The 9,522-nt window shown below is 37.4% G+C and overlaps 1 pseudogene; it reads right to left on the bottom strand.

Moving 5' to 3' along the window:
* Positions 1-292: 292 nt before the first annotated feature.
* On the bottom strand, positions 293-1,740 carry LOC131925833 (26S proteasome regulatory subunit 8-like; annotated as a pseudogene).
* Positions 1,741-9,522: the final 7,782 nt, after the last annotated feature.

Below are 9,522 nucleotides of genomic sequence, written 5' to 3'. Positions count from 1 at the left end.
TCAAAGATATTGTCCATCACACTAAGTTCTGTGTCTCTAAAGAAGTGTAAATCATTGCACAAAGCACCCCATCACCCAAAGCAATATATGATTCTTTTTTTTTCCCCGAGACAGAGTTTCTCCGTGCAGTTTTGGTGCCCGCCCTGGATCTCGCTCTGTAGACCAAGCTGGCTTCAAACTCACAGAGATCCACCTGGCTCTGCCTCCGAAGTGCTGGGATTAAAGGCATGTGCAACCACTTCCTGGCTCACAATATGTGAATTTAAAGGCTTACCCCATTTTTTTTTTAGAGTTTACCGCACAGATCTTTATTGGAGGGATCCACACAAAGGACAGACCCTCATTTTCATAGCTTCTTGATGGACATATTTTTCTCACTGTTCTTTTGCATGACCTTAGCTACTGCCATCTCAAAGTCCTCCTGAGTAACGCTGTTCCCGCAGAGCATACACGCCGGCTTCTGTGCACACACCCTTCACTTCAGCCCCTGAAGCTCCTGGCATCAATTCAGCAATTTTTCTCAGGTTGATATCCCCTAGTCAAGTCCATTTTCCGAGAGTGGATTTTCAAAATGTCCAGCTGGGCCTCCTCACTGGGAGGTGGGAATTCAATTTTTCTATCGATCCTCCCAGGACAAAGTAGGGCAGAGTACAGGATATCAATCCTGTTAGTAACCATGATGACCTTGATACTCTTGGTGGCCTCAAAGCCATCCAGCTGGTTGAGCAGTTCTAGCATTGTGCGCTGCACTTCACTGTCCCTGCCAGAGCCTCCCTCCAGCCGGGAGGAGCTGATAGAGTCAATCTCATCCATGAAGATGATAGATGGAGCATGTTCTCATGCCATGACAAACAGCTCCCTCACCATCCTTGCCCCTTTCCCGATAAATTTCTGTACCAGTTCAGAGCCATGAATAAAAGTACAGTCCATATGATGAGTCGCAGCGCGGGCCAACGTCTTCCCAGTGCCTGGGGTCCATAGAGGAGCACTCCCATTGGTTGTGCAATACCCAGTGTTTCAAAAAGCTCAGGGTGCTTCACGGGCAGCTCGATCACTTCTTTGATCTCTTTGATCTGCTTGTCCAGACCACCAATCATCTCCTAAGTTGAGTCCGGCACCTGTTCCACCATCATGAGTGACACCAGAGGGTTCACCTTATTAGGTAGGATCTTATGCAGAGTGTAGCTGCCATTCCTTAGAGCAATCTGGCAACTGGGCATCACATCATTGATGTCAATGTTCTTGTCCACATCAACGACGAATTTGCCCTAAGGATGGACCTTGACCAACACTTTTTTATTTTCTTTTTTCTTTCTTTCTTTTTTTTTTTTTTTTTTTGTTTTTTTTTTTTTGTTTTTTCGAGACAGGGTTTCTCTGTGTAGCTTTGTGCCTTTCCTGGGACTCACTTGGTAGCCCAGGCTGGCCTCGAACTCACAGAGATCCGCCTGGCTCTGCCTCCCTAGTGCTGGGATTAAAGGCGTGCGCCACCACCGCCCGGCTAACACTTTTTTCTTATCCATGGCCCGAACTACTTCTCCAACATAAGAGCTACAGCTCCTCCCGCAACAGGAGAACTTTTGTGTTTGAATCATTCCTCTGTACCTGCAGTCTCTGGGGATTCTGGCTCTTATCATTTAAAATCAACTGGAGTTCTTCAATCTTGAACAGATAATACTGGCGGAGTCCACTGCCTGCCTTCCCCTCTTCCAGTTCCCTCTGCTCTGGCCTATCAAGCACCATCTTCCCTTTTTGGGCAGGGACCGCCTGCATCCTAAAGGCTTACTTTCAACAGACCCTTGGACAACTACTCATTGGAATGGAAGTTAAGTGGCACATAAGAGCTGACACCATTAGTTTTTGAGTAGCACCAAAACTATAAAATGATTTTTATCACTAATCTGTATGTTTAAACTATTTATTTGCCACTTTCATCTCTTAATATGTTTTTAATTTAAATAGAACCAAGAAAAAGAGACTGTGAAGTCTTTTAAGTCTTTTTTTTTTTTTTTTTTTTTGAGACAGGGTTTCTCTGTGTAGCTAAGTATCAAATGTTTACCTTATGATTATACTTTAATGAACAGCAATATATATTTTTCATAATAAAAAAATAACAAAACTGGATCAGGCCCTCTGAATGGGTGAGACAGTTGATTGGCTTGATCTGTTTGGGAGGCATCCAGGCAGTGGAACCGGGTCCTGTGCTCATTGCATGAGTCGGCTGTTTGAAACCTATGCAGAGTCACTTGGCTTGGCCTGGGAGGAGGGGACTGGACCTACCTGGACTGAGTCTACCAGATTGATCTCAGTCCGTGGGAGGCTTTGCCCTGGAGGAGGTGGGAATGGGGGGTGGGCTGGGGGGAAGGTGAGGGAGGCTGGAGGGGGGAGAACAAGGAAATCCATGGCTGATATGTAGAACTGAATTGCATTGCAAAATAAAAACAAAAAAAATTAAAAAAAGTAACAAAAAAACTTGAAGGTAGATTTTTCTGTTGGACTTAGAAAAGATAAAATGGTGAAATATAATTGATGAATTTTTAAGAAATTATTGAATTCTTTGTACCTAATTTCTTGACTGAATTTCCTTAGTCAGGGAAGGGTAGAATACAACTGTGATCCCAGTGTGTGCAATGGGAGGCAAGGATATTGGGAGTTCAGTTTGTCCTTGGCTACATAGTAAGCTAAAGTTTAGCTGAGGCTAGATTTCATGAGACTGCATTTTAAACAATGTGAATTAAAAGCACAGGAAGTAAGAATAAAAGACGTCTCTTTGCTAGCTGTTGACTCATCTTATTCTTTATGCTACACACCATGGTTGCATTTCATTCTACACTGAGCCAGCATGAAATATCAGACTTTAAATGTGAAATGATGCTTATTCAGTGCTAAATATGTCCCCAGAAATGGTTAAGCACTTTATATGAATTGTTTTAATTATTCTTTATATGCAGAGGAGAAAGAGAATGGTTAAAGTTAAGAAAATTGCCAAGATCATGTAACTGGGGGAAGGATTGAACTCAGATGCCCATAATCCTAAATTTATACTCTATGGTGGGATCTTTTTACTGCCTTACTTCCAAGATTTATGAAACTAAAAAAAAAAGTATTTTACTGCAGGCTCATGTTTAATAAAATATGAAAAGAAAATGCATTAAAAGGAATAGTAGCAAAAAGGAAGATATTCTTACAAGCTAATCTTCAATGACGTCTACTTCCTATTTAAGTTAATGCAAATCCAACTTAAAAAAAAATGTTTCCCGTACCCCAGGTGCCAGTTTAAAGCATTACAGAGATAAGTCTGGTGTACTCTTAGAAGAGTCTTCAAATGAATTAGATGAACAATTGCTCTGTAAGCTCTAGTGTGTACCTGATGAGACTTTTACTATGCAATCTAGGTGTATCCCTCATTTCAGGAGTCTATCTAGACTCTGCCAGAAGGCATTAGGAAGCTACTGATTCCTTTCTCTGGTGAGTAATCTTGTTTGTCACCCCTAGAGGCATCCAGGTGACTCCTTCATACTATGATTGAGTTTAGGGCTTATTCATCTTCAGTCCTTTAATTAAACAAGAGGAAAACTAAACTAAATTTCTTACTCTTAAAAGTCCATAAACTCTTAAACTGAACCATTCCTCGGGCTTCCTCTTGGAAAGCCTTTAAGTTTAAAAAAGGGACTAGTTGACTCAGGTGATTTTGCTTCCTGGCACCACATGCCCTTCCTGTCAGGTTTTAGCCTGTGTACCTCCCATTGTGTTTTAACAAATGGTAAGTCTCTTTTGCTTCTCTGTCAATCACTCCTCTAAACTTAAAACTTTCTAAATTTTGAATATTATGTTTATGCAGAACCAAATCACAATTAACACCTTGAACTTCACTCCCATCAGGCACTGTTGAAACCATCATCTGCATCAAAGATGGGAACATGCATGAGAATTCCAGTATTTCTAACTGCCAGGTCTGCTCATTTCTTGTTCTGAGATTTACAGTTAAGATCAAATTCTCCAAGACCTTTGGACATTTTACAGCTACTTATCCAAACTAATATAATAAACATTTCATGCATGTGTGTTATAGAGTCTGAATACTGTGTTTACAATAATAATGCAATGATAAAATGCATTTCATCATTTGGCTTATAAGATAAAACAACATATGCTGTTCAAAGGAAGAAGGCGCGTCTCACTTAAAGAATGTCAGACACAGGAATTTAATACAGTCAAGATATAAGAAATGACCCAATAAAGTAGATTTCAGAGTTTTATTTAATAACATAAGTTAATGCAAACTCAAAGAAACTGATTCTTAGTGTTTTCTTCAGTACCTTAACCTACTTAAAATGGAACTCATCAAAAATAATGGGGAGGTAAAATGACTTACTGTTTTATAAATTTCAATATTGCCTAGAACTAGGTAAATATCACTGGTTATTGTGGACACATTTATCACCATTGCCACTTTTATCAAGATTATTTATTAAAGGAAATAGTGAAATAAAACTAAAACACAGGAAGTTTAAAGACTGCTCCATGGAAAATAATAACACTTTACTTGTCTCTACTCTTATTAATTTGTTTTTGAAAAAAATTGAAATTGAGTTTGGAAAGACATGCAAGTTAAAACACATAGTAGCACACATTATATTAAACTAATGTTGACAGTAATTTTAGATATTTTTCTATCTCTGAAAAGACGTTTTTGAGGATTTTGATTGAGATTGCATTGAATCTGTATGTGGCCTTTAGTAAAATGATGACTTTCACATTCTTAGCTCGACCAATCCAAGATCATGGGGGAATCTTCCCATTCTCTACTAGCTTCCTCAATGTCCTTTCTCAAGATTTAGTTTTCAACAAAGTGATCTTTCACATCCTTAGTAAGGTTTATTCTTAAATATTTTATTTCCAGGGGGATTAGAATTCCAGATATTAAATAAAACATAGTGCTGGGCTAACAAAAACAGTTTGGTGCATGTACAGAAATAAGCCTGTAGACTAATTAGACACAATAAAAGACAACAACATGAGTGCATGTAACTATTATCATCTAATATTTGACACAGATGACAAAGATATCTCCTACGTCTAAATATGCTGGGGCTATTACAGGAGATTGAGCAGAAAGATAATAACCTGCAGAGGATCTGGAAGTCTGCTGTGTGTTTGCCTTCTAGATATAACATAGAAACCACACCCTTGAAATCTAAACAATATGAATGCCTAAACAAGATCTGAACAATGACTACACCAGTTGAGAAGCAGAGAAGAAGGGGGAAATGTAAATCCTCCCCACTCTTCATAGATGCAGAAGTACAGGTGATTAATGACTGCTGACAGAAGAAAAATTAGTCTTGCCTAGGCAGGAGATTTCTAATTAGTTATCCAATATAAAGGGTCTAACCCCCCCAAAAATATTGGACATACAAGTAACAGTAAATGGACTAAAAAATTATACTTATGTAACGTATATTTATATATGTAAACATACACTAGCTCTTTCAGTATCACTATAAAGTTAATATTAAATTACCTTGTCCTAGTTACACATTTATTTGTCTGGTAACTTGTTTGCAGTTTAGGAAGGGCTGAAATGAACTTGATGGAAATTGTTCAAAATATCGTGTTGAGCTTTTCTATGTTTATTAACCTGGGAATTCCTTCAAAGCAATAACACTTGAAGTTTGTAGCTAGAGTATGGCAATATTCTGAGATATAAAATCTTTACCCTCAATTAAATTGTGTTAATACCCTTAAGAATGCCTCTTGAAAGTTTTCTAACGAGCTTAAAATAGAGATAGGAGAGCCATGCACACTATGTAGTGAAATAACAATGGATGAATGTGAAAAATGCCATTTAAATCTCTGCTCAAAAATCTAAAATCCACCAGAGTTCCTCTCCTTATAGTTTTGCAGGAGTATTGCTCCCCTTCAGAGAGAGCTCCAACCCAGATTTCAAAACCTGTCTCCATGATCCCACTGTGCACCATAAGCCTTGCCTCCTTGATCTCTTTGCAATAACCCTTCCCCCCTTTTCAAAACTTCATAAACTAAACACGCTGAGATATCAGAGTACCATTTGATGGCCTAGACCATCAGATCCTAGATTTTCTGTATTGTTGGTCTATCACTTCTTCGTTCTCTCACAGGCCCAATCAAGTAATTTCCTGGAGCTATGCGGGATGTGACACTGAACTCTGAAATTTGCCATTTTCTTTAGAGAAACAGTACAATATAAAGCAAGGCTTCTGCTCTGTGATGTGGTAACAATGCTTGTAGGGTGTGGTTTGAATGTGAAATGTCTGCATGGTCTCTTGAGTTTGGACCTTTGTCTCCAGATGGTGGCATTGATTGCTATTGTGGAATGTTCAGGAGGTCGAGTCTTATTGAGAGAAGTAGGTCCTTGAGAGAGAGAGTTTGGAGGGTTCATAGCTTGGTGTCTTTTCCTGTTCACTCTCTGCTTTGTTTCTGCAGATGAAATTTCTTTCACAGCTTCCTCTGTAGCCAGGAGAATTCTCTGGTCCTACCCAGCCCTGCGGTCCTGCAGCCGCTTATAAAATAGTTACTCGGAGGCTTAATATTAATTATCAATTGTATGGCCTATGACAGGCCTCTTACTAGGTAGCTCTTATAGTTTAACTCAACCCATAACTATTAATAACTATTAACATCTATATATTAGCACGCTTCCTCGGATTTCCCACCTGCCTCTAAGAAGCCTTGCCATAGGCCGAAGCAGCTTATTTATTAACCAATGGTTGAAACATATATTCACAGTGTACAGAAAGACATCTCCCAGCATTCTTCTCTCTCGAAAGTGCATCCTCACGTGGTAAACAGAAGACAAAGTCTTTCACTGTAAGCTGAAATAATTCCTTTCTTCCTTAAGATTATTGTTTTCAGGTATTTTGTCAAAACAATTTGAAAGAAAACTAAGACAGCCTGAGAGTGGATATTTTATAAACATAAGATTTTAATTTCCCACCATCATAAAGAGCAGAATTTCAAGGTTGAAGAACTGATGGAGATTCAGCCCATTGCAGGTCAAGTATCTTCAGGATGGAGCCTTGTTACTGAGCCTTTACTGGCTAAAGTTATAGGGGCAAAGGGTCTGATTTCATCTTGCCTTTTGTAAAGCTGGAAGTCTTACTCTTGTTGCCTAATCATATCTTGAAAATATTACCTTTTAATACTGTAGCATCAGGGATTATATTTCAAATTTTAATACACTTCAGACATCAAATCAGATTTATACAAATACACACACACACATAATGTCGGCAGAGCTTTTATTTCATTCTCAGTATATTTTAATTTTTTGCATTTTTCAATTTTTTTTAACAAAAGAAAGTATTAACATGAGACAAGTGCAATATATTCTAGCAAGATAACTGGCATCTTAATGATCAGGTGACATAGTCCTTCAGGGGCAGAAAGGATGACCAATTCAGAAATAGAATTGAAGTTTTCCCTTCCAATCATTCATGTGCAGAAGCATGGATGGAAACAAACTTGCATTAGTTGAACATCCTAAGTACTAGTCAATCAAGTGAAAAATTATTCTTAACCTACAAGTAAGAAAAGTCCTCTGAGCAAATTTTAGGTAACAGAGTTAGTTGTGTTAATAAACTCACAAGAGACTTGTGATGATAACCTTTCCAGGATTAATAACAGCTAAATGGAATTTAAGATTAATTTATAAACACAAAAGTATGCAAGTGTCACTATGATAGCATACATTCTAATATTCATTTTTATGGAAGAGGAAGAGAAGAAAAATGAGAAATGAAGAAGTAGGGAGAATATTGCAATTACTCAGGTAAAAATAAGTAATATTTAGGGGCAGAGGTCTTATCTGAGAGTTTCCTAAAGTGTACAGGCTCTAGAAAGAGATATGTCAACAAATGGATAAGACTGGGCAGGAAATGTTATCTGAATGAATTTTGAAATGTAAGTCTAATTTATTTATTTATTTAATCTTTTATTTCTTTTTATTTCTTCTTCTCTCAAACATCTCAAGTGTAGCCTCCTCTTTCTCCACTCCCCTGAGTTCCCCACACACCCCTCCCATCTCCCCAGATCTACTCCTCCTTTGTTTCTCTTCATAAAAGATCAGACCTCCCAGGGTTATCAACTGAACATGGCATAACAAGATGCAATAAAAATTAAGTCTCTATAACTTACAGGTTATTTACTGATCTCATTGATTTGTATCATTTAGTCTACAATATATGTATACTATTCAAAAATAATACCCACAAATGAGTCTTTTTTTAATACCATTCCTACTTTCTTCCACAGTAATACACAATTTTCCTGAAGTGTTAGGCATTTGCTCTCAGTCTTAAAACAACTATTATATTCAAATTAAAAACAAAATATAACATGACAATTTAACATTTCTTATCTTAGCATACAGACTGTATATAATTCTAACAATTTCAAATGTTAGGAAGAAATTTTGTCAAATAATAAACCTCTGATTGTGAAAGATATAATTCATATATATTCACATCAACAATAACACTTTCATTATCTGAAAAAAAAACTTTGCACATGGATGCAGGAAGACTTGTTTAAGGATATGATTGACTCAGAAGAAATTTAAAAAGTACTTGGCTATAGAAGAGTGGATAATAACATTTTGTTGTTTTGTTTTCTCTTGTTTTTTTTTCTTTGTTTGTTTTGCTATAAATCCAATCCACCATGGACATTGGTGCAATAGTGGTAGGAAAGTTAATAAACATAATTAACTCTTTTATTATTGAATTTAAGCCTTCTCACATAAGAGAGAATTTATACCTCATACTGTAAATATGATCGAAATCCATGGACAGTCATGGGCTCTGTTTTGTTAAGTGGTCATGTTGTCAAACTACATTATAGATATTTATGTTTTCATACACTGATTTGTATAAAGTGAATTACTTGCATAAAATGAATTTGTATAAAGTGATTTTGTGTAAAGAAAGCTAAAGTGTTCTTTATTTTTTCACTTTGTTGCATAAGGAACCACAAATGCCTTTTGGGGTTAACACTTCATGGGCTTTCCCCCCATCCACTTTATCATGACTGTTATTACTGTTCATCTCATGTTTACACAGTCAGTCATGTTGGTGAAACTTTTTGGGTCTAACCTCGGACATTAGTAGGATATGAAATCTTGCATCAATCTCTTGAGTCCTCTGGTTCTTATAATCTTTCTGCCCACTCATCTTCAATGTTCCTTAATTCTCTACGAGGTAAATAAATAATTTCATAAATGAATCCCTGGAACTGGGCTCCACAACTTTACATTTTCATTGGTTGTAGCTTTCTGTATGATCTCCTTCTGTTGCAAAGAGGAGTTGCCTTGTTGAGGGGTGGGGGATATGTTAATCAATGGGCTTAAGGTAGTTAGGGACTATGCTGATTTAGTAAAAGGGAGATTGTAGCCTCTCCTCCAAGATCCATGACTTCACTATCCCTTGGGCAAAAAGTAATGCTGAGAGTGTGAGGAATCATCTTCTTCAGAAAAGCCCACACCAATTTGTT

Source organism: Peromyscus eremicus, chromosome 15, assembly GCF_949786415.1.
Source record: "Peromyscus eremicus chromosome 15, PerEre_H2_v1, whole genome shotgun sequence".
Lineage (NCBI taxonomy): Eukaryota > Metazoa > Chordata > Mammalia > Rodentia > Cricetidae > Peromyscus > Peromyscus eremicus.
This window is presented reverse-complemented; position numbering and strand designations above follow the sequence as displayed.